Below are 12,166 nucleotides of genomic sequence, written 5' to 3'. Positions count from 1 at the left end.
GGAAGCAAGATGAGAAAAATATAGTAACTTTATAGTATTTAAGCTTATATTTTATAGAGTTATGACACTTCATTAAAACAGGCTTCACATATATTAAGAAATGTAATACTTAAGGTAGTCTTGAGCTGATTTTTTTAAAATCCAAAATTGGATTATTTTGTCTTATTTGTAATGTGAAAGAGAGGGAAATTAAAGAGAATTTTCATTTTTCTCAATGAAGTATTTTGTTTTTATGCAGATAATAATTAGCACACACATCCTTCAGTACTTAGCAGCTAAGCAGTCAGGTGTTCCCTCAGGAGGTGGAGCAGATCAGAAGAGAACTTAGAGGAGCTTTATTTTTTCCTCTTCATCAGACAAACAGCAACAAGTAGATATCAACCTGTCCTGACAAGGACATGGCTTGTCTTTCTATCAAAAACAGTTTTTTTTTTTTAAACCAAATCAGGTGTAAATAATACAACATGCAGGCTTATAAGCACATATATAAATGCAATTGTCAGCTAACATGTAAGCCTTTCACGATTTGGCCGCACAACTGTCCAAGATTATAGTTTATAAGCTTGATAACGTTATTCAAAACACACAAAAGCTTTTGTTTAATCCAAATATCCATCCATCCATCCATAATGGAAAGAAAAGGTTCACTATTAATGACAAACTATCATGCATTTTACCATTTTCTTTGCTGAAAAACATGTTGGAAAAGTAGAAATATGCAAACATTGCTTTACATTTATCATATTAGGCATTCCCAATAACACTCCAATTGATCTGTCCCAGGGTTACAACTGTTGAAGTGTACTACATTAAAAAAAAAGAGAAAAGTCGTACTTGATAAACACTCAGTGTTTTATATATGCTTGATAACTCTTTTTGTACTTGGGTGGTTATGGTCTTGAGAGAAAGACTATTTCGGTGTGCCTCATACATCTTGTCCGACTTCAATACCATACCCTTTCACAGCAGGACCTTTTTCCTTTTACCTGCGGCAAACCTCATTTCACAACAAATAGTAGCTACATGCTTTGCAGCTCCAACCATTTTTATTCCCCCCCGAACTCTGTTCTCGGAAAATTCATTGACTATTAGGAAGCCTGGAGCAATGATACAATTAGCTAACATGCAAATGGAGTCATTTCTCTGTTGACTCTCATTTACCCTCACTGTAGAGCTGGGAAATATGTGATGGGAGAAACTTGTTTGTGCCAGGCACTAGTAGGCATTGAATGACAGGTGGAATGCCTTATTGTCCAGAGGAAGTCCGTCGTTTGTGAACACTTCAAAGGCAATGACAGGACTTAATTTCCTTCTGCAGCTGCACAGGATTGGATTCTGGTGAAACAAAGTCAGCTGTTGAGAAAAGACCAGTCTGTGTCTGCCCTCACTCAAGTTTGATTGATAAGGATGACATTAGAGTGATGTATTTTAAAGACTCTTTGTAATTGTGCTCCCACTTTATTATAGACACAAATGAAACAAAGTAATTAGATTATGAATATCTTTGGCACAATTTCAGTGAACAGAGATGTGACAACTTTTTTTATTTATGTTAAAAAAAAATGATATAGTCCAACATTTTATAAATTTTCACAGCAAATAAAATGAACATACAATTTACTTAAGTCTATTTTCCTCTGAATAAACTTTTGAATAAATGTATTTATTCTGTTCTGCTCCCATTGGTTTCCCTTCTGCATCTACATCAGAAACACATACTCATGTTTTTAAAACTGAAATGACAATATCAGTTATTTTATAGCTTCTATCTTATTAATAGGCTGCAGCTTTAATAACTATCAAAGCTTATCTTATACTGGACTGCATATATTCTGTGTTCGACCCTCCAGATGTACTGCAGAGTGGTGGGCTGCCATGTTTCATGCTTAAGGTCCCAAAGCAGTTCACCTCTGCTGGCATGGTGACTCCAACCTGGAGTTCTCCAGACCCAAGCCCACCTCTGTAACCACTAGTCCATCACTACCCTCCACTAGCCCAGAACTTCAGTCTTGCCTCAGAAATATTTCAATCCATCACCAGCTTTTAGTTTGTGGAGTGTTGACATATCACACTAGAACAAGCTTCAGTGATGCGGTTACCACTATCGGGAAGCACAATAAATAAATAAAAGAAGAACTTGACATCACATAGCAACGTCTGATGACTAAACTTTGTATTAACGTTTTATAATTTATCATTCAAACAAGAGCTGGGGGTATGAAGCAGAAAGTCTTTGCTTGTCCTTCATTAAATATACACTAGCTGCACCAGAAGACACAAAACACTGGTCAGTGCCCCCAAAGGCATCATTATTGGATCATAGCCGATGGACCCATAGACCAAAATGATGTAACAGACTTTTTTCACTTTGGTGAAGTGGGAAAGACTTTTAAACATATCATTGGTGTATTATTATAAGATTTAAGTAGTTCTGGTTAATCCAGCTTAACATTCTTGTAGCATTCATTGTGAGTTGTATTTCTGTTTGTTATCTTTCCTTTTAGTTTCTGATAACATCCTTATGTTACACATTTAATCATAAACTATGTCTCTGCAGTTGGTGCTGAACAGGTAGTGTATAGATGTTGTTTAAAGCCTTGGAACAGTTTTGCTGCAGCCACAAGGACCGCCACAGGAGAGATGACAGCAAACCTTAACAGGGAAGCTGCAACTCATAAAACCAGTGGCTGGAAGGTGAAATAAAATTCAACAGGGACTGGAAAAGCTGCAAACTTGGGTTACATTTCTCTCTTATTATTCACTAAAGGATAACACTAAAATTCACTGTGTATGTAAACTTGTTGGTTAAAAGTACAATATACCAAAAGATACTGAATGGATTTGACATATTTCAGACCATGCAGTCTGAGCTTTCAGTGGACCTTATCTAGACTCAAGTACTGAAGGAAAATGTACACAACCATTCACTTAAAACTATAACTTTATGACTACATATTAGTCTTCTTTATTGTTATTTTGGTTTTTTTTGGTGTTATTATTACTATCCACAAGTGAACAATTATTATTTGTAATTTCCCGGGATGGGAATTGATTACATTGCAGTTATTAATGCTTCTATTACATTAGAATCTTTATCAGCTACCTTCTATATTATTGATCCAATTTTCTATGATGTACCACACAAGGCTTTCAGCACCAACACACCTGCTTCCTATCTCATTTTTCAAACTGAATGAGCTTTTGGTTAAGTATTTTTGTCAACAGTTGATGTAAATAAAATGTTTACTTTTTAAATTAGTCATTCATTCGTTTGTTTGATTTTGTTCTCAGAATCAAAGAAAACTGTGTTGTTTTTATGTCATTTAATGCAACATGCCTTTAGTTACAGATAATCCATTCAGGTGGTAAACAGTTCCGTTAGCATGACTGCAGCATGCTACTGGTATTCTGCTGTGCCAGCCTTTTAAATGCTTGCATTTCTCCTACTACCTATGCTCATGTATACAGCATTATGATACAGCAGAATTCCCAGTAGAGCTGCTCTCTTTCCAATATTCTTCTGTTTATTTTTATACTGCAAACAGGTCTGAAATTGTTAATTAAAATACGGTGTCAACTTGCGATCACAACCCAACAATCCAATCCAAGCCAGTGATAAAATGGGCTGCATTTATTATAACTAATTAAAAAAGAAAGCACCTTTTATCTTGCAGTCATTTTGGTGGTATTTATACATAAGATGATGTCTGAAAGACAAATGTAAAAACAAAATAGTGCCTTTAATTTTCTCTTTTTTGACAGCCTCCTGCCAAGCGCTACAAGGACAATGGTAACTTTCGGAACTGATGAACACTATGACGCTTAAATCAGTGTGTATTTGTCAGCAGCTGCCAGGCATCACTAGAGGAACTGATTAGTTCAGCACTGTGTGAATCAAATGTTTTGATAAATTTGGATCTGGTTTTCAATTCCCATCTCTAATCATAACAATATTACATACAAATGGCAAACAAATAAAAATACAAAAGAGCACATAACCAAACTGAAAGCTAAAGCAAGACAAAGACAAATGATAAAAGTATGCTTTGATTTGGTTCTTCTAAAATATTTGCCATCACTATTAATGTCTGTTTTCCTCATTACAGTCATCATTAGCGTTCCAAGTTACAGCTGCTGCTGGAATAAATTTTTAATAGGGGCAAATTAGTATTTGTTAACAGCTACTTTGCAAGAGAGGTAAAACAAAGTCTCAGTTCTTTATTAAGAACATTAATCCACACTTAAATTAGCGTTTTACTGTAATGAAAACACTAACAGCAACCTTGGCTCAGAATCTCAAACAGTCGAGGGGTCAGGCAGCAGGGAGTTTTGTCAGTTAAGGGGCTTTCTCTTTTAATTCTCGTTTTCAGCTCCCTGCAATTAATAGTTTGTTAAAGGGTATTTCTTATTTATGGGCTTCCATGTGAGCTGCTCTGTGCCAAAACAGCCTGTATTGTTAGACAATGATGGGCAATTTTTTGGCTTCAAAGGCTTGGCAACAGCTCAGAGGAATTCTAATGACCTTAAAATCCATTGTTTTATTAATTATTATGAAGAAAGCTGGGATGTTATCTTCATAGTTTAATCAAAATAAACACATTTTCACATTTAAGGCATTTTGTTGTTAATGGTTATGCATTTAAATATACTATTGTTTCTTCTGCTCTTGAGTCATACTCCAGGGGGGAAAGAGGGAACATATTTTTGGCATCACCTCTCCTCTTGTGGGGCCGCAATGTGCTGCTGGTCGGCCATCTGTAGTGTATCAGCAGAGGCTATGTCCAGCAGCAGCTGCCCTTGCCTGTTACACCGCTTGGCGACGAAACAGCATCATGAGAAGAAGCTTGTCTATCACCTTCCTTGGATCTGTGTATATTTGTGCTGTGAATCTGATGACTTAGATGGCACCAAGAGGCAAAGTTCTACCATCCATCTGCCTTGATGTGCAGCTGGCCCACCATACGTTCACACCGCAAGCAACACAATCAATCAAGTCACCGGATATTCATTAATTTCATATTGGAGGTAAGCAGCCGGGGAATGTAAGCTGAGTGGGCCAAAAAAAAAATTTGGACCTTGAAATTCCTTTTTGAGCCACCAGGTTTCACTGGGCTCGTTGTCCCTTTTTGTAGTTTCCAATATCAATTTAATTTTTATTCATAAACACTTTGCCTGCCAAGTACAAAATATATGCAAAGTTCATTATGGCCAGTCATGTCTCCCCACAGACAGAATTTAAATCAAAAACTACTTTTATATCATGACTTCCACATCCAAACGCTATAATAAAAGTGACATTTAAAAAAAAAAAAAAAAAAAAAAAAGCAACATTTGAGCAAACAGACCAATGTTTTTAGGTACTACTCAGCAAGGAAATGGTCAAATTTTGTTTTTTTAAAAGTATTTTTTTCTGAAAGTGTTTTTAAAATGTTTTATGAGCTGAAATGACATTTTTTATAAAATTAGTTTTCTGAAAAGTTACCTTTCTAAAACAAAAACACCATCTAAAATTATTCTTTGCCTAAAATTTGTTTTCAAAAACATTTTGAAAAATGTTCTTTTTTCAAACTGTTTTCATGTTTTCTTTCACTGATTTTGTTACTATAAAAGGATATTTTTTTAATTTTCGTATCTTCTGGAATCCTGCTTATTTTTCTGATTTCATTGAATTAATTAGGTTGCGTTTTATGTTTCATATATTAACAATCAAAAGTAAGCCAATTCCTGACATCTATTTTTGTGCCACATGTCTAAACACTTCGACTTAGAAAGTTCGATATAGGAACAAGAGTAAATCCAGCCCAGGCCGGTTGTCACACTGAACCTGTGGAGATGCTAGACAAAAGAAAATAACACACAGAGTTCAGTGTGAAGAGACCTGTAGTATAAGCACAGTGAAGAAAACAGCTCTCAGATGGACTTTGATGATAGAAATCTTCATCGTGTTGTGTTTATGCCTCTGACTGCTCCCTCCACTTATTGCCTAAATGTTCAAAGCTAGCATAAACTTTGTATAACACTTTGACAAGGTTAGGAAAAAGAAAAAAAAACCAGCCTGTATTGCAAACTTCAAAGAATCCCCAACACTTCAAAAGCTTCTTCACGGTTCAGTGACTAATCTTCAAAGTCATGCCAAGGATTGGACTGATAGTGCCGTGTGTATAGCAGGTACAAACATCCTTGTCGTTGCCGCTGAGGTGTGAGGCGTTGAGAAAGGGAGAGGAGATAAAGCCAAAAGCTAATTGAGACAAAGTCGGTACCTTACCAGCGTGAAGTTCAAAGCCTGGCTGGAGAGATTTGGTATTTACGGCCACCAGACAACCAATCAGTCAAATCAATTTGCAATTAAAGGCTGAAGCCAGACATTAAGGTAAACTGGCAAATTACTGGTGACCCAGGAGGCTCATTTCAGTCACTATGAAGCTTTTGGTAGATGTGCCTTGACTTTTTGCTGCCTTGTGCAACATAGAGATTTCTGTTTAGAAAGAAACACTGAAGGTTAAATCTAGAAATATCTCTTTCTAAACCTGCTAAATCAGTATTTCTTTAATAGTTGACATTGAGCTTATCCTGCCTGCTATCTATCAGATATCTGAGTTCTAATTAGGAATTAAATATGTTCTCTGTGCTGTATCTTTGCAGTACGAGGGATGCTCTCGGCATAGGCCATATATCCAGTCACCTAAGTTTTCCTTTTTGTTTTTTTTAAGTGATATATTCTTTTTCCCAATGCTCTGTCATGAACATGAAAATGAAACAAATACAGAAAAATATAAGCACCATCCCCACTGCCCTTGCTATTTTTCACTATTTGATTGATTCTGTACATGTCCTGAACAATGCAGTATGTTACAAGAAGACTTATCGGTGAGCATCTCAGGTAGCAGTTCTTACTGAGATGTGTCAGCAACAAGCCATGTTTGTCATACTGACATTGTCATGATTAAAAGTCCATCAAAGCCCTCAGGCGCAGTATTCAGAAAAAAGAGGAGGCAGAAAAGAGATCTAGAATAGAGGCATGCTGACTTTTCGAACATAAAAAATGCTGTTTAACTTTTCATTTGTACTCATCTGTACTAGCAAGATGGTAGCAAAGCTGAACATGAACCTAAAAATCCAATTTTTATCCCCCAATCTTCAACCCAATAAAAGACTTGTTTTTTTTCTTCCGTTTGTCCTTTTTACTGGTTTTGCTGGGCAAAAATAAAACAAAGCTGCCTCATAGGATTTTTGTTTATACTGTAGCTGTTGTGAAACTTTATGATTTTCATGCAAAAGTCTTTGTTTCAATAAACACAACTATATAACTTGTGTTCTGTATTAGTTTGCTTGCTGTCTTGCTGTATGTTTTAATGTACAGTAATAGATGGATCTACTCTACAACTGTCCTGCACAGAAAAAAAATTCTCAGAGGCTTGGTTCAAAGGCTCTTTTGGTTTACATCTTTATTACTTGTTAAATAAGTTTATTCTATTATGTATGGCCTCTGATATCAATCCAAATCAACTTTATCTATAAATCACTTTAACACAATGGCAACTGCAACAAAGTGCTGAACATAGAGCACCTATCACTGCTATGTATACGTTGTCAATATTGTTATCATTATTATTGTTGTTGTCATTGATGTTATTGTTATTGTTGCAGTTTATAATTCCAGTATATGTAGGTCATAATCAAATATCCAGCAAACTATTTGTATTTACTTGTACTTCATATGAAGTAAAATAACAATAAACTGAATCTTGTGGTGTTACAGTGTGGATGCAATGTCTGTTTGAAAAAGCTGCAAGCCAGAACAAACAGCATGAATTATGTCCTGAAGCAGGCAAGTTTTGTAATCTGTTCTAATGTCAATGTGACCCAAATCCATGCAGCCACATTTTAGGTTATCAAGTAATCACAAATATTCTTTTACAATTTTCATGTTAAATATTCATGCAGCTCATCCTGAACTAATTTTCTGGGATATTTTTGTCATTTCACCCACACATGGAGTCTATGAATAAGGTTTTACTATGCAGATGAATTGAAAATGAAATGAAATTTAAAATTTTGTAACCATCCACCGTGTTGGAAAAAAAGGTGTGTAGAGTTGAGGGTCACAAAGTCATCATCTTGCCAAGATCTCCACAATAGCTACATCCATCCATCCATTTTTTTTAACCACTTAGTCCAATAATGGTTGCTGGGATATGGAGTCTATCCAAGCAGCCATTGGACAAGAGGCAGGGTACACCCTGGACAGGTCACCAGTCCATCACAGGGTCAACACAGAGAGACAAACAACCGTTCAGGCTCACACTCACTCCTAGGGATAATTTAAAGAAGGGGTGCCTGTGAGCTGGTCCTCGAGGGCTGCTGTCATGCAGGTTTTTGATGTATCTCTGCTCCAACACACCTGGCTCAAGTTCTGCACAATGACTGATGGGTTTAAGTCAGGTGTTTTGGTACAGGGATACATGGAAAACCTGCAAGATTGTTGCCCTCAATGACTCAAGCTGGACACCCCCTGATTTAGAGTAATCAATGAACACACATGTGCAAATAGAACCCACACATACACAGAAAGGCCACAGTTCAAACCTCCCCTAACTGAGGCTCAAACCAGCAACCTTCTTGCAGTGAGGCCACAGAGCTAACCACTACACCACCGTCCAGGCTGTAAGTGCTAGTTGTTCTTCATACTTTTGACAAAGGGTTTAACCAGTTTCCATTCTTACTTGCAACCAATGTAGCCTCTCTACATATTTTACATATATATTTATGCCAAACATGATGTTGTAAAGATCAATAATTAGAGTAATTGGATTGTGTGATATTACACTTATTTTTATTCAGTTTATTTATTTATTGTAAAAGATCACCACTTTTAACCTCCTGTGGAGCAGAAGGGCGAGCAAAAGCTCGCTTGATCTTGATTTTCAGTATGAATACAGACCGTGAAAGCGAGGCCTCACAATCTTTCTGACTTTTTGGGTATTAAGCAGGAGGTGTCAGAAAAGTTACCACAGGGATAACTGGCTTGTGGCAGCCAAGCGTTCATAGGGACGTCGTTTTTTGATCCTTCGATGTCGGCTCTTCCTATCATTGTGAAGCAGAATTCACCAAGCGTTGGATTGTTTACCCACTAATGGGGATTGTGAGCTGGGTTTAGACCGTCGTGAGACAGGTCAGTTTTACCCTACTGACAATGTGTTGTTGCAATAGTAATCCTGCTCAGTACGAGAGGAACCGCAGGTTCAGACATTTGGTGTATGTGCTTGGCTGAGGAGCCAATGGTTCGAAGCTACCATCTGTAGGATTATGACTGAACGCCTCTAAGTCAGATTCCTGCCTAGACGTAACGATACCGAAGTGCCAAGGAGCTTCGGTTGGTCTCAGATTGCCGGCTCCGGCTGGTGCGGAGAGCCATTCGGGGTTGTGGAGCGGCTGGAGGATGGTCGCCCCTCTCCTGATGCGCAATGCATGTTTGTGAAGAACTTGGTGCTAAATCACTTGCAGACGACCTGATTCTTGGTCAGGGTTTCATGCGTAGCAGAGCAGCTACCTCGCTGCGATCTATTGAAAGTCAGCCCTCGATCCAAGCTTTTGTCGGCCACTATCAGGGTCCAGTTCTGCCCCCCCCTCCACGGGGGGAGGGGGATCTATTGTAAAAGATCAACTATACATTCAGAATCAATAATCTAAAATTTCTCCACTGCCTCTTGTATGCTGGTATTACTTTTCATTAAACATTGGGACTAAATGACTTGCAACTTGTCACATCCTGGTGTTATTTTTCAAAAAAGGTCAGAAGCAAGAATAATCCGTGCAAATGCTTTAGATGTTGGAGCAATATAGAGTGGTGCAAATCAAACATTTCTTAGCACTTGAATGAAATCAAGACAAAAGCTGAGTTTGGTTCAATTGATTTCACTCCTTTTAAAATGTGAATATCAGAGCAGTCTCTTGTGGTGAAGGGCATAGTTCCTCCAAAATCAAAGGACTCTTAGCAAGCCCTGCATTTAAGGGCTGAATTTCAATGAAAAAGAGTCCCAAAAGGGCCATTTCACTGTTACAGCAGAGTGTGACATATTTCATATTCTCACCAATAAATGCTAAATACAAGCACAGTCAGGTCTGGCAAAAGAGACGGAAACTAAATGAAAAAAAAAAAAAAAGATTGCACTTGAATTTCCCTCTTGATGGGAAATTGAATCTACAACATCTATATTTAACTGGCTGCTTGCATGCAGCTCCCACCCTCTCCATCTGCAGGCAGACAGTTCATCACACCCCTTGATTAAATCACTTAATTGCACTGCCCTCGCAAATTACAATTAAAATGGTTCAATATTTGCTGACAACTATAGTCTTTAAGGCAGTCACTTGTTGTCTAAATATTTAAGAATTCATGAACCACCATGATAATGAGAAAAGCTAAAAGTGAAGGGATGACGGTGGACCACTTACTGTACGCTTTTTGCAATGTTGCATAAAAATGAGCTGTGCAAAAACAATGGCACAATGTTCTAGACCTTTATATATAGTCTATGTTCTAGTCACACCACAACTCCATTACCCCAACTTGAGATCATTTCTACATGGAAACCAAACTAACTTAAGAGTCCTTAGTGGCCAATGAAGCTACCATAACACTTCATCAAGTTCTGCAGTTGCTTCTCTGTCTTTGCCCTGATATTTTTCCATTCACTGCATCAGCTCTACCTGAAATCAAAATGTGAGATTGATCTTAAAGAGAGAAACCTATCAAATAGAAACCCAAACATGCACATAGCTTATCCAAGTGTGCATTCAAAATAATAATAATAATAATAATAATAATAATAATAATAATAATAATAATAATAATAATAATAATAATAATAATAATAATAATAATAAAAACCTCAAACATGAGTTTGAGTCCTGTAGTAATTCACACTGAACTGCATAAAGTCAGTCATATACAAACACAGCAGACATAAAAGCAACGAAGAACCCTCGCATGGCAGGCCGATCACAAGCATTGAAGTGTAAGTTTTGACAGTCTGACAGCACATGCTGTCTTTAGTGTAGAAGAGGAGCCTTCTTGGGTTTGTCAGCTACCTTCTACAGCTATTTTCCTCTTCAAGTAATAGAATAAAATAAAATCCACGCAGCATCTAGCTTTGTGGCAAGAACCGGCTTGAAAAGCTACACTGGCAGAGGGCAAAACCAACAATATATATATAAAAATAGATTCTATAAAATATATTGGCTCCGTTGCAAAGTTCAGAAAGGGGCATTACCATATATATGTGTTTGAAGATCTTTTTAAAATAATACTTAACTCAGAGAGGGAAAAGTCACTCAGAGTGACAGCTGTCAGGAAAAAAAAAAGGTTGAGATATTAAAAGAAAAATAAGGGGAGAATATATTTTTACTTCAGCAAAGCATCGTTTCTGTTTTAAGAATAATAAATGTGATTTCAAGTAGTTGGAATAACTGAAAGCCTTCAGATCCTTTTAGCTCAATACCGGATGACACGTAAGCCTTAAAGCTCTGTGCTAAACCCAGAACACATGATGACATGCTGGCTGTGGTTGAATGCTCACATACTCTTAAAGAGTAACATGTGAACTCACACACTAAAATGTCATGAGTGAGTTTATATGAGAACACGGGTCTCAGACTGAAGGGCAGCTTTAAAAATGGAAACACCACCGGCTCTGTTTTTCGGCTGCGCAAAGTCAACTGTCATCTGTTGATTTGTCAAATTGTTCTCATTGCCACCATTTCTCCTTTGAAGCTATTGCAACTTAAAATGACTTTTGACCAGAAATGGTGAAAAATGCTCAGATGACGCAGCAATTCTTTCCCTTTGTGACAAAATTCAACAAAATAAGACATAATACATTTAATAAAAAATAAATACATTTTTTCATTCTGTGCCACATTATATCCAAAACTAATTGTGATTTCTTGATCATTTATTAATATATGTCCATTGGAAAGTAGGCAGAAAAGTAAAACACCGATAGAAATGGCTGTAAAATAATATTCATTTTAAAGAACTCCGTGTAGCAGAAAGTTCACTGATTTTGCCCTTTGCAGAGATACTGTACTAACTCTGCTGTGATCTGATAGAGATTTATAGCTACGTCTACATCATTGCAAAGGTATTTTCACATTTACCATGTGT

The sequence above is a fragment of the Telmatherina bonti genome (genome assembly GCF_933228915.1).
Source record: "Telmatherina bonti genome assembly, chromosome: 20".
Classification (NCBI taxonomy): Eukaryota; Metazoa; Chordata; class Actinopteri; order Atheriniformes; family Telmatherinidae; genus Telmatherina; species Telmatherina bonti.
This window is presented reverse-complemented; position numbering follows the sequence as displayed.